The 15,000-nt window shown below is 38.4% G+C and overlaps 1 protein-coding gene across 2 annotated transcripts in view; it reads right to left on the reverse strand.

Annotated features, from left to right (window-relative positions):
• Positions 1-15,000, reverse strand: part of PTAFR (platelet activating factor receptor) — a 147,248-nt gene that overhangs the window by 11,719 nt on the left and 120,529 nt on the right. The gene's annotated exons all lie outside the window — the stretch shown is intronic.

Raw genomic sequence — 15,000 nt, forward strand, 5'->3', positions numbered from 1 at the left:
CACTTGCTAAACATGTAAAAAGTATGGGACCTGCACATTTTTTCAGTTTTAATGTAATACAGAGGATTGAGCCCAGCCCTAGAGGGGGGAATGTGGATAATTTTTTGCAGGAGTGTGAAACACGCTGGATTATAAGATTAAGAGCTGACAAACATCCTGGGCTGAATGATAAGGTGCAATTACAGCCATTGTTACGTAAGAGAAGGTTGATGAGACCTAAGTAACCCACCCCTGTTTTAGAATTTTAGTTATTTGGATCTATTGTATCTATGTACTATTGAGATATTTATTAGGGATTTGGGTTCCATTATTAATATTCAATTTTATTTAATTAATCTATACATCTATTTATTACCTGAGTTATACTTTATATATATATATATTTATATTTTTATTTATACTGTAAACTATTCAATTAGTTATGTGTATTAATTTATTATTGTGCGCTTATACCCAGCTTTTAATTGTATATGGCTATATCTGTATTTGAATTACAGTTGTTTAATGAAGTTGCTTTTTAGAATGATTGAGGTATGTCTTTAAAATGATGTCAGTTGTGCCTTAAATGAATTAATTAACCAATCAGATACATTTTTATGATATTTAAACTTTGAATGTTTGTTTTAGTGGTTGTAAAAGTTTGATAAAGCCTTCGGGTGAAAGCGCTTACTTGTTAGATTTGCAAATAAACCATATGTTATTTTAGTTGCTACGTGGATGTTTTTACTGAGAATTTGTTTTTGAACTGTCCTGAGAGTTCGCTTTGAATTGTGTTGAGAAGTTCTCAGGAGACTGTACATTACTGGCTATATTACTGGCTAAGGATTTCTGCTTGGATTATCGTTCCTGCATGAAATATGACTGTCTTTATTTCCATATATTTATATATATATATATATATATATATATATATATATATATATATATATATATATGTGTGTGTGTGTGTGTGTGTGTGTGTGTGTGTGTGTGTGTGTGTGTGTGTGTGTGTGTGTGTGTGTGTGTGTATATATATATATATATATATATATATATATGTGTGTGTGTGTGTGTGTGTGTGTGTGTGTGTGTGTGTGTGTGTGTGTGTGTATGTGTGTGTGTGTGTGTGTGTGTATATATATATATATATATATATATATATATATATATATATATATATATATATATATATATGTGTGTGTGTGTGTGTGTGTGTGTGTGCGTATGTATATATATATATTTTTTTTTTTTTTTTTTTTTTTTTCCATAGTACCTCTTTCTTCTAGCTCTTTTCTACTCCAAGCATTTCCTGCACTTTAACTGCTTCACACAGAAACCTTTGTAGCTTACTTCAACCATTGTTTATCACTGTTTACCTTGTTAATTCTACAGTGGGCCTTCTTCTACTTAGAGCAATATATACTTGGGTATTGTACATTTAAAAACAATATATATCTTTTTTTTACAGCAACCAGTAGTGCAGTGCAACAAGCACTTACTCTATAAGCTGATTAAGTCGGTGTCAGTGGTGCAACAGGTAGCATAATCAACTTTGGTGCAGAAGATTGTAGGTTCTATTCCCACACATAGTAGATGAATTTCTAATGCTGGTGGGAGGAGTGTTTGCTGCATTCAGGCTGAGGGTATTGTCCTTCAAATGAGATGTTAAACTGGGTGTGTATTAGTTCCTCAAAGGTTCACGTCCGAGAACCTCCATTCATCAAAGAAAGACAAGTGAACATTAACTTTACTGAATGTGTTACACGGGAAAAGTAACTACTTGCCCAACATTTTCCTGTAACACATACCAGTGTCGTTTATTTATTTATTTATTTTATTTTTATTTTTGTTTTATTTTACATTTGTTGACTGGGCTAGTCTAGCTGGATACATGTCCATTTTCAGTAGAGGCCCGGGGAGAAAAGCTCCATGTGCAAAACAATATGAATAAAACAATAAACAATATATAATAAACCAAAGTAGAATAGAACAAAATATAATAAAAAAAATTTTAAGTATGGTCATGAAAAAGTCTGCAGAAGAATATATGCAATGTATACGACGGTAAAGCAGTTAAACAATGATGATAATAAAGAAGTAAATATGAAGAATTCAGTCACAGGATTCATAATAAGCAGATTGAGAAGGGAAGGGTAGCTGATGCAGGTGGTTGTAGGGAGAAGAAACAGCAGTTAGTCAGGGATGATACAGGAACATAACCAGTGTTTCTTGAGATGAACCTTGAGCTTCTTTTTGAAAGGTTTATGAGAGCAGAGAGTAGTAAGTTCAGTGGGTAGAAGATTCCATAGTTTACCAACGGTGTTACAGAAGAGGGAGTCACCTGCTACATTGTTAGCTCTGCAGGTGTTAAACAGTAGTTTATTAGCAGAGCGTAAGTTTTTAGGATTATGGTAGGGGGTAAGTAGGCTTGAGAGTATAGGAGTATTCAAGGGTTGATACAGTCTTTTATGGGCAATAGTAAGCTGTGAAAAATGAAGATGTTGCAGAAATTCTAACCAATCAAGTTGTATAAGATTTAGACAGTGGTGAGTTCGGAAAGGAGAGGCAGCAGCAAATCTGGCAATATTATTATAGGATACAGTCAGCTTGTGTATGTTGGTTTTAGAAAGGTTTGTATAGATGGGTGAGGCATAGAGTAGAGTAGAAATGAGATGAGTTATGGCTATAGCAGTCTTGGCTGTTGGAGTAAGAAAGGGCTTGATTCTATAGAGGGATCCAAGTTTCTTGTTGACTGTTTTTATTGTACTGTTAATATGTGTGTCAAAGTTGAGGTTATTGTCAATAGTTATTCCTAGGAGCTTGGTAGTTGGGTCTGGAGAGATAATAGTACCATTGTTAGATGTAAGTGTAAATTGTGTGGGGGTGGACTTACGTGTTGGGGAGAAGAGTAGCAGTTTTGTTTTCTTAGGATTTAGGAGGAGACAGCGGTTTGTAAACCATTGTTCCACAGTGTTAAATGCATTCTGGGTTATGGTTTGCAGTTCAATTTGAGAGGTAGCTGAGCAGATAATAGTGGAGTCATCTGCATACTGAATGCAGGTAGAATGAGGAATTGCTGAGTGAAGATCATTAATATAGATGGAAAATAGGAGCGTCCCTAATATGGAGCCCTGAGGGACACCAAGGGAGTTAGGTAGGAGATTTGATAGATTATTGTGCCAGAGTACCGCTTGTTTTCTGTTATTAAGGTAAGATTTGAACCAGTTGATGGTTAATGGGTCTAGGGACAGAGATTGCATGATATGCAAGAGCAGCTAGTGATGAACCATGTCGAAGGCAACTCTGGTGGGAGGCTGCACCCCCCATCCCCCTAGCTATAAATACCAACTCCGAAATCGCACTACAGTGGGGAAAAGGGCACATTTACTTATGTTGGCCAACTAGTTCCTTTCCCTACATAAATCCTTTGCTGATGTGAATGTTCACTGAAGTGAATGTTTGATGTTTTTTGTTTGATGAACGGAGGTTCGCTGAAGTGAACCTTCGATGAAGTAATATAGACCCATTAAACCACAGTCACATTTTCCCATATGCTTGACCTGGTGGTAGCTCAGGTGGGTGTAAAAATCCCACAGCTCTTAATTAAATAAAGTAGGAAAAGCTCCCTGATGGCTGTCCAAGTTTACCTTATTAGTATAAATACCATGTAGGTCTCCCATGAAAAAAAGGCCACTAGACTGATGGGACTAACCGAGTCAACAAAATATATATAAATATTACTTTATAATGTTGACCTTTTGTTATCAATTCAACCACCACCCTTTTAACTAATTTTTGCACATGGAGTCAGGGTCACATCAACAGTGACAACTATCTAAAGTCAATGTTCACACCACCAGGTGGCTAGCCCTGCCACTGTTCTTCTTCCATACCACACACACACATGCACACACACTTGCTAATATGGCTAATTTAGAGTATTCAGTCAACCTGCTGCATGTCTTCAGAATGTGGTAGAAAATTGGAGTACCTAGGGAAAGCCTGGATGAACACAGAGAACATGAAGACTCTGCACAAAAGTCACCCAGGCTGAGAACTGAAGCAGAGAAACACTTGTGATCACTAATTTCTATTCTTTGTTTAAGTTCAAAATACCTGGAGCTTCTAGGATATGATAGCTATTGCCTAGTTGTTCAGAGGGGTCATTATAAAAATACAGAATGCAATATAAATTTAATCCGTTTCTGCATTCTGTTTTTTTTTGTAATATCCATTAGGTCAGGAAAGATAACATGATCTAAACTGTTGAACTATGTGTTACCTAGCAGCAAAATGAATATAACTATCTTGCTTAAAGTTTCATAGCCCAAAAGTGGTTAAGTGTAGAAATCTACACATTTCATAATTTGTTACAGGTAGAATGAACATAAGATGCTGAGATACACATGGAACTTGCAGTCCAAACAGGAATACACTCACTTCCTTTTAACCTCAGCAGCCAATCATCTACTCTTTTAGGAGCTTGGTCATGTTCTCTCTCTTTTATTAGGTGTATTTTCTTTGTAATGGTATGCAGTGTCATTGAGTACATCTCACTAAGGGCATGACCACTGATCACAGCTCTGGGGTCTGTCCTGGGTGTGACATGACATGCCCTGACATGTCTAAGGCAGTAGATAGCAGGATCAGACTGTTTGTTGATGACACAAAGGTACAGAAATGAAGGACAGGAAAGAGTCTAGGGAAGAATTTGGAGAAGCTGAACAAGGTAGAAGAAATGCATCTTAAGAAGATCAATGCAAATAAATGCAAAGCACGTAGACTACAACAATCCTGGTGTGAAATATCTACTAGGGAAGAGGCACTGATAGTTATGCATACAAAAAAGGAAACACTGGCACCAGCAAACAGAATGTTGATATTCTTAGGATGGTAGATTCCAGAAGCAGAGAGGTCATGCTAACATTCTACTGGGTTTGGTCAGACCAGACCTTAAGTTCTGTGTGCAAATATTCAAATATAATGGACTCAGCTTCCAAGTTTGTGTTTTCATGTCTACATTTTTATCACTTATAACACATGCACAAAAAACAATTCCCTCTCTTCGATTACTTATTGAAAGCATTGGTACCTTCATGTTACTTTCATAGGGTTGTTTTATACACACACACACACACATACACACACACACACACACACACACACACACACACACGCACATACATACACTTGAAAAATCTCAACTGAAAAAAAAACACCTAAACACAAAATATTGACAAAAATCTAACCACATTTAAACTAATTTTTTTTCTGCCGGGAGCAATCTCTGCCAGCACTTCCCGCAACCCTGCTAATTATATACATCAACTCCATGTTCACACAACAGTAGGGAAAGGACATAAACCCTTCTCTAGTATAACTTTAATTCTGGCAGCATTTTGTGTTTGGATATTTTTCAGTTTAGATTTTTGTTAAATTAGACATGTTTCTGTCAATATTTTTATTGTCGATCTCATGATGTTTTAGTTCATTTTAAGTAATCATATATATATCTATATATATATATATATATATATATATATATATATATATATACACACACACACACACACCAGTGTTGGGAGTGCCTTCTGTTTGGAGTCTGCATGTCCTCCCCTCAGTCAAGTGGGCATTCGAAAGACATGCGTTGAATGGGCGTGCCTTCGTTGAAGGTTGGGTGTCGGGCTGGCAACTCGACACCATAAAAAAAAAAAACAACTGCAAATCATTAGCGGACCGGAGTTCCGCTGTGGCGACCCCTAACCGGGAAAAGCTGAAAGACAAACAACAACAACTATATATATATATATAATACACAATGACTCATAAGAGAGAATCACAAATAGTATCAAAAAAGAGAGACTCACAAAACACTGAAAGACTCATAAGAGTGAATCACAAAATACTGAATACTTCTCTCCCACTGAAAAAAAAGTATAGGAGTAAATCCCAACTAAAAAGAAGATTAAGTGTTGTCTTGGTAGTGATACTGTTAGGGATAGGGCTTTTGTTAGCTGATGGAACACACGTCCACATTTGGATATTTCAACAGGGCATGCTGTATTAGGAACTGTGAGTGCCAAAGTAGGAGATGAATAGCCCCAGTGCCCAGGACCAACAAAGCTGCACTCTGCAGCCTGGTAGTGCATGTAAGGCCAGGTGCCATACCCCGTTTAGACATACATGACCAGCAATATGTTCAAGTGTCTACTCACTGCAGACCCCAGATCAAATCAGAGCTATAAAGTAGGCATTAATGGTGTAAGATTCTGGATGATTTACGAATCATGATGCATTTAGGAAAGGGCCTATTTACATAGTGTAGCTATATGTGATGTTTAGTATTATTATTATGTTTTATTATTGTTTCTTGATGCAGCGGCATATGCATTAGCCAACTGTTGCTTTCATTACTTCATGGACAGAGTATGGCTATTCATGTCTGTGAATCATACCTATTGTCATAGGCTTGGTGGGCATGTATCAGTCTGTGCTAGTCTAGAGCTATTAGCAATGGCAGGAGGACTTTAATCCTTTTGTCTGATACAAAATGTAACTCGCATACTGAGCATTCATGAGATAAGAAGGCATGCTGCATGTCTAGGGAGCCATATTTGGTTACAAATATAGCTGATGTGGTCGGTTGTGCTGAGGAGGAAGTAAGCAGGTTTCTACTACTTTAGCTAGACACTTTGGGGAGTATCTTGCTTAAAGGCAAGATCTCTTTATCACAGCTCCGGAAGCTGGGTTCAATGCTAACCTCTCATCACTGTCTGTGTAGTTTGGTATGTTATCCATGTCCAAGAGAGTTTTCTAGGACTACTCATCTTTCCTCCTTCTTCTCAAAAACATGATTGTTGACTATCATACATACATACACACACACACACACACACACACACACACACACACCTATATATATATATATATATATATATATATATATATACATTAGATATAGATATATAGCTATATATCTATCTATATATTTATATGTGTGTGTGTGTGTGTGTGTGTGTGTGTGTGTGTGTGTGTGTGTGTGTGCGCACGCGCGCTTTATTTGCTTTTGTGATCCAGAGTGTAGTGGAAAAGGCTCTAAGAGGACCAGTTTACTTATCCAGTTAATGATAAAACAGATAAATAAAATACAAATAATGAAAGAGGGGCAGATTAAAATAGAGCTTTAATTTTTATGGGAAGGTTATACATTTCTGAAACACTGCAATTACATCCAAGGGCACTGCAAGATTAAGGTTAGTGGTAAGAGTGTGCTTGTCTTCTGGTCATTTGATGTTCAGATTCTTGATTATTACTTACAAGATATTCAAGTACTGAAAGGGCTGTTTTGACAGAAATAATTAGTTCACCTAGAGCTAACCAGTAAAGCAGTATTTTTTCCCATCTGAAGTTAAATAATATTGGAAAGTATATAGTTTGTATTGTAACTGCCATAGACCTTAGGAATTTAGTGGGGACTTTCCACCATAAAAAGAAAAAAGGAAAGACAAAGAAAGAAAGAGATTTATCTTTTGCCCCTGGCTTCATTCTTTTGAAAACTGAAGACATAGCAACATGTGTTCAGCAAACTGGTTTCCAAAGAATTCTAGAAAATGTTCAGTGCCCTGGTGTTGATCTCCTGCAATGTATATGTTGTTCTTAAGGGAAAGGGAATGTTATCTATTTGTTCCAGAAAAGGAGGGATGGTTTGGAGAAAAAGTTTGCATAAAAAGAGGAAAATATGCTAAGAATTTTAATTAAGGATTACTCAAGTAGTTCTGTTAAAAACCTCTGAATGCAAAAGATCCCTATGGGTTACTGTTTAAGTTTATGAGTCAGCTTTTTATGGGAGTGTGGAGCCATAAAGAGAGGGCGAGAGAGAGAGAGGGAAAGTGCTTAAACATGTGTTTTAAGTTTATTTATAAACTAATCTAAAACTCATGCTATTTTATGATCAATTTTGCCTTGGCCATTTTAGAAACCGAGGAACCTATCTATAATTTGTAACTGTTTCATGCTTTGAGTGGAATAGTATTTGATCATTGGTGTAAACTATCCATCTCTTTTCACTGGTAATGATAGAGTCAGGCCAACATTTCATTTACTTTTCCATGCATTTTTAATAAAAAAAAAGTATAACAAACATACAAACATGTTGAAAATATATTATGCCAACTATAACAGCAACAGATGAATATATCAAGGATCATTAATTCATTCATTTTCTGATTACTCACTTAAGTCAGTTCAAAGTCACGAGGAACTAGTGGTGTGTATCATACTACTCAAGGGGTGCAAGGCAGAAAAACAAATCCTTGATGGAGTGGGAGTCTGTAGTAGTACACACACACACACACACACACACACACACACACACACACACACACACGTCACAGAGAGCATATACATAAAAGCAATATTTGAGGATCACAAGTCTTTGGGATGAGGAAACTGGAGCATCTGGCAAAAACACATGCAGAAAGAGAGAGGACATGATGCAGGTGTTGCACAGAAGTCATCTCAGCTGAAAACCAAACTGGGGTACTAAGAACACTGAGGAAGTAATTTTATATGCTTTAACCCAAAGAGTCAACATTTATAAAAAACTCATAGCACATTTAACAGCAGGTAAGCATACATAACACCCTAGACATAGCACACTAACCCCATTGCTTAATTTGCTAATGTATGCTCTTCAATGTGTTTTTCTTTCCTCGCCTTCCTCAGTACAAGTTGACCTTCCCATCTGCTCCTCTGTCTTCACCTAATCATCCCCCATTCTTTCCAGCAGGGGGTGAAGAACAGGCATGCCATAACTACATAAGAGTCTTATGATCCATTCATTCCTGACTGGGTAGCCCAGTCAGCCCATTCATTCCTGTTCTGGTGAGAGTCATGTGGGAGAAGACTGGGCCATCTTCCTGTTCAGTCCAACTAGATCCACAAAAGCAGTATTTATTAAGCTCAAAAATGATAGAACACTTTTCGTTAATCCACAATAGTTTAACTTCAGATACACACTTCCTTAGAAGCAAGAGTTTAAATAACCCACTTGTCACACCACATGATCTGCAACCAAAGGTCATTGGGTGTGGCAGCTAACACTCCTAAAAGGAACCCTTCCCTCTAAAGCACAAAAGCTAATTTTGTAACACCAAACAGAATATCCAGTTTGATAAAAATGTTTCAATGCATGCATATGAATGCATACAAGTGAAAGATTCACTGAATGCAACACACTGCAGTTCAAAAATACAGACATAAACAATGCATATTTAAAATACCAATAAAATACTCTTTAAATGCCCTTTAAATAATACCCAAGACAGTACCAATATAACAGCCCCACACAGTTACTGACAGTAGTGCCCACTGTTTATCTATTCAAACTTTTCAGTTTTAAAATGCACATGGTGGAACTAATTTCATTGATTCCAGGGTAATGTCAAGAATCTAATCTCAACTGCCATAGAAGTTCATTTGAAACTGAATCATACTAACAATTTGTTTTTTAGACTTGGTTAAAATGGGTGTATCTGTAAACACTTGTTATATCAAATTTTAGTGTAACAGTAACATGGTTGCTTGTTTGTTTGAAAAACAGTACTTGTTTTTAGTATTTTATACAGTTGTAGCCATAAAAGAGTTCATTTTTGGATAACAGTTTCTGCTTGACCTGGTACAACTGCCTTTCAGTGAGTTGCTTGAGCTCTGTTTGCCTGACCTTGAATTACATGAGTTGTTGTTGTTGTTCCCTTGGCCACTGTCTGATCTGTAAAGCCTTAAAGATATGCTTTTCAGTCTTCTCCAAGACTGGCATGCGGTGCAGCAAGAATGATCGCTCTGTTTCAGGGATAGAGTGAACTCAGAATGAAAGTGATTGTTGCTTTAACAAAGTGTTGCTTTAATAAAGATTGCTTTGTTTCAGAGATGGAGTAACCTCAGAATGTAAATATATAAGTAAAAGGGTGTGACAGAGGCAACCCCCCCGAAATTTGCACAAATTCCTGATCTCCTCAAATGGATATAAGTAGATTTTATACATATGCAAGGTAAGGAAATTTGTGCTGAAATATACAATCATTTTATTTTTAAAATGTATTAATGTTGATTTACCATAGCAGTTCCTTTCAGAGTAAAACAACTATACCCTTGGGTGTGTCTCTGTCCCATCTCCATAATCTCTTTAAGCTGTGGACAGTGAACATTTACTAGATACATGAACAGTATAAGCATCCAATAAAATTAGCTGCAGCATTTCCATCAAGGTGCAGGTGAGTTGAAATCTAACACACATTTGGCATCAACGATATGCTGAGCCAACATAATTTATTTGCAAATAAAAAGCACAGAACTAGTGATAACAAATATCAGAACAGCAGGAAATGACACTTACATATATAACCCATACACTCCCCATATGTGGCGGACATGATCTATACTGCCCTCACAAAAACATCTAGTTACCTGCAAGAGAGACAGATGGCAACCTAGAAACTCCCTTTATGTCAGTAATATTATTATTATTATTATTATTACAACCACAGGAAGCATTTACACAGGAATATTCTCTTAGGTTCAAAGGCACCTACTTGGCTTGCAGTCCAGGGGACCATTGTCGAGTGCAACCCAATTTCCCAAAAGCACTGTCTGGTTAAGTGACTTTCTCAAGTGCACACAGTACATAAATGGGGAATTAATGACTCAAACCTTGTACCACAGGGGCTACAGCTCATGTCTTAATCCTCTGCAGCAACTGCAAACTTGCTTACTCTCCAGGTGAGCTATCCCTGCCCTTTTTGCAAGGAATCATCACTCTGTCGTTTTTATCTCTTCAGAATATTGGCTATACCAAAGTACTTCTTTCTTTCCAATGGAGATTTGAAGACTCCAAGTCCCTACTAGCATTATTCTGTAGTAAAACAAGGAAAAATAAAAGAAAGATGGAAAGGAAATAGTGAAAGACAGAGGTTATGGTGAGGCTGAACTACTGGTAAAGCGAATGATTAGAAGTCTTGGGGCCAAACGATCTCAAGCTATTCTCAAACTTTAAATGGGCAAGAAGCCCAACTCACTTGCATGGAGCTGGTTGTGGAATGGGAGTGTCTAGTGGGCACTTTTAGTAAATAGAACTTGCACTGCAGAATGACCCAAACAGCGAGTTCAGGCACCCATTGCTGACATTCATCAAACCCTAAAAAAGGTTCCCAATTTCCCACAAGCGCTGTCAGGTTAAGTGACCTTTCACAAGGTCACACAATGACCAATAAGGGCTGAGAGAATCAAACCTTTTACCACAGCAGCTACAGCTCACATCTTATTTATCAGTTACAAACATGGCATGTTCATCTCTCTCTCTCTCAGGGTTCCTCCTACATGGCATTCAACACCTACTGTATTATGGCTTAATTACATTGCATCTGGCTAAACTCAGAGTTTTAGATACTCCAAAATACTCCCTACCTTACTGGGCAGCTAGACCTGCCATACATCGTCTTAAAACAAAACCATCAGTTTTTGTCAAGATTTTCCTACTGCGTCTCTCTCTTTGTGTCTGGATTTATCACCTTTATGGTTGCTCCTTTCCATAGGGCAGCCACGGTGGTGCAGTGGTTACCATTGCCGCCTCACAGCAAGAGGTTTTCCGGTTTGATCCTCGGCTGGGGTGCCTTCTGTGCGGAGTCTGCATGTCCTCCCTGTGGTCGTGTGGGTTTCCTCCGGGTGCTCCGGTTTCCTGCCACATCCCAAAGACATGCTGCAGGTGGATTGGACACTCTAAATTGGCCCTAGGTGTGCATGTGCATGTGAGTGTGCCTTCTGTGGAAGGTTGGGCGCCGGGCTGGCAACTCGACACCGTAAAACTCCACTGCCATTCAATGTGCGGACAAGGTAATCCGCTGTGGTGACCCCTAACTGGGAAAAAGTCGAAAGAAGATGGTTGCTCCTTTCCCTGCTCTCTAGCTGCAAGGGCATTTGGAAAGCTTGACTGTTTTTATTTATTTATTTTTATTTATTTATTTTAGTAATTATCACTCTGCTACTGCTTTCCATCTGTTTCCCTGCAACAGGTAACTCTACACCTCCATGCCTGATCCTTCATTGAGGCTGCTTACCTTCCGCCATGCAGCCCTTCTTTTAATAAATGTAATCTAACATTTCACTATTACCTCTTTTTAACTTTTGCATAAATAGTTAGTTTATTTCCTTTGGAGAGTAAACTATAGAAAACGTTTGCATATTAAATCTCATAACCATGCATCCTGCTGCTCTGTGATGTTCTGCTTTCCCACACTCCCTCACCTGAAAAAGAAATGCTTCTCCAATGAGCAAAGCTACTCATTTAGATCCCTTATATATTACCTATTTTAAGTATAAATAAATATATATTATAGATCATAGATAGAAAGGTTTATGTATAGGACAAGCAGCTCTTGTTGCTTGTCGATGCTTTTCTGAGCACAACAACAGCTTTTCCTGGATATTTGGCAACATTCCTTATGCTTTAAGTGCAGCTAAACTGCACCTAGGGCACCATATGTCCACGTGTCACTAAATATTGTACAACATGATTCACTTGTTTGTGAATCATAGATAATGGAAGGGGACTTGATTTGCATGTCTACTGCAAGCTCAGTCAGGCAGGTATGCGGTTGTGTATGCAGCATACAGGCAGCTGTACCCACCAGGAAGAATTACAGAACTAACTCAAAAAACAAGACACCTTGGTGGAATCACAACATCAGCAGGCTGTATAACAGAAGGAAGAAAGTCACGGCAAAAATTAGGAGATACAGCATCCAGCAGAGAAAAGCACTCTCATAAAACTTAACAAACAACTCAGAGGACAAATACAGTCTACCAAAGTCAAATTTGAGGTAACTTTGGTCTCACAGGCCAAGGACAATCACAAAGCATTCTTCAGCTATGCCCACAACCTCAAAGGAAATATACAATTGTATGCAGAGCTCATTGTAAAATGGAGCCACCTATACTGAACCAGAAGATACAACAAATCTATTGGCTGACAAATTCAGCTCCAACTTTACCCCTCTCTCACTCTCTGCTTTCCCTCAGGAAATAACCATCAAATGTTACTCTCTCTGCTATCACTAGGGAACAGGTCCTTAATGATCTGTCTAAGGCCAAGAACACTGTATCAATGGCCCCAGACAATATCCCAGGATGCTTTCTAAACAGCATGAAACATGAACTTTCAGCCCCTCTGGAATTCCTGTTTAACTGTAGTCTACAAACAGTCTTCATGCCTTATGAATGGAAAATAGCAACAATCATCCCTCTGTGCAAAAGTGGGCCATCCACAGACCCTGGAAACTACAGACTCAAGTTTCACTAGTCTCATATGGAAAGTCATGTAAAGAATTATCATGGAAATGATACGGAATCCTTCAGAGACTGGATCAAACCCAGTTTGGTTTATCAAGAAGAGGTCATGCCTACTCAACCTGGTGGACTTCTTTGAGAAGGTCACCTAAGCAAAGGATATGGGCAAAATGGTTCACACTGCCAACCTTGACCTGGCCAGGGCATTTGACACAATACCTCACTCAGGCATTGTTGACAAACTTAAGAGGTTAGACACTAACCCTTATGTCAACCAGTGGATAGCCAGCTCACAGACAGGACTAAGGAAATTAGAATTGGGGAGTCCACCTCTACAAAGAAATCAGTCACAAGCAGAGTCTCTAAAAGATCGGTCCTGGGACTGCTCCTTTTTGGCATTTACTTCTCTGAAGTCAAGGCCAATGTCAATGGACTCTGGATGACTAATTTGTATATAACTGCAAATTAGGAGCTGTCATTAAATTGCCCACCAACATAAATGTTCTCCAGGAAGGGCTGACACAGAGAAACAACTGGTTTCAGAGTCATGGACTAAAACTAAATGCAAAGGAATGCATAATAGTATCATTCAGGAAGTCATCCACCCCTGGTAACTATCATATTGACAACACAGCCCTAAAAGTTGACCCAGTAGTCAGGGACTTGGGGACACACATAGACAGTAGTCTAGCCTTTGACCATCATGTGTCTACAGTAGTAAGGAAATCATTATATGTTGCGCAAATTATAAACAAAGGTATGGCATCTAGGTCCAAGGAATCAATGTTCCACTTGAATTCGGCATTCACTATCATTGAGTATAATGCCCCCTTTGGTACGTACCTAACCAGGCATATCCAGCAATTGGAAAGCCCACAGATGTTCCTCACTAAAATAATACAAGGGCATAAGTAACATGCCCTATGCAGTCTGCTTCAAGGCCCTATCCCTGTATTCTGTCTCCTACAGGCTTTTGAGGGGAGATCTATGCCTGGCATACAGGGCATTGTCAAATCCCACTTTGATGGACCTGTGATATAAATTGGATCTGCTGGAGAGAGAGGTATATATCCCAGAGACCACCCCTTTTCTGGGATGGGCTCCCCATCTATGTGAAGCAAGGTTCCTCCCTAATACAATTCAAGTGTAACTTGGATAATTGGATGAGGAAAAGGAAATTCATCCCTGGTTTGGTACCTATGTCTCTAGTGGATACAGGCAGACTGCAAATGGTTAATTTCCCAGACTCCTGGTTGTAAATGTTTAACTCTCAAGCCCCTGCTTACAGTTATCATGGGTATCAGAACTTGTCAGAGATTTGGGATGCATGGCTAAGCTTAAAAAGGCCCTTGCGGTCGTTAGCCTAGTAAACTCCTATGAACCTATGAACCTATGAACAACAGAGTACCAGTATATTTGCACATGTGTATGACTCTGACATACAATTTTGCTGCATACCAGCACTTCCCAATAGCATCCATCATTTATGAATACCACCAATAAAACACAGGCATCGTTGTGATTTGTTGTCTTGACAAGGGCACCCCCAGCTAATTATCTTTAGCTGAAGCCTCCCAAGTCTTGCATCATGTAGTTATTTGTTTTAACTGGATATGTCAATTAAGGGAACTGGGTTTTTTCTCTGACACTTTTCAGACATGATCTGGGCCAGAAGAGTAAACG

The sequence above is a fragment of the Protopterus annectens genome, chromosome 1.part1 (assembly GCF_019279795.1).
Source record: "Protopterus annectens isolate FY-2018-M chromosome 1.part1, PAN1.0, whole genome shotgun sequence".
Classification (NCBI taxonomy): Eukaryota; Metazoa; Chordata; order Ceratodontiformes; family Protopteridae; genus Protopterus; species Protopterus annectens.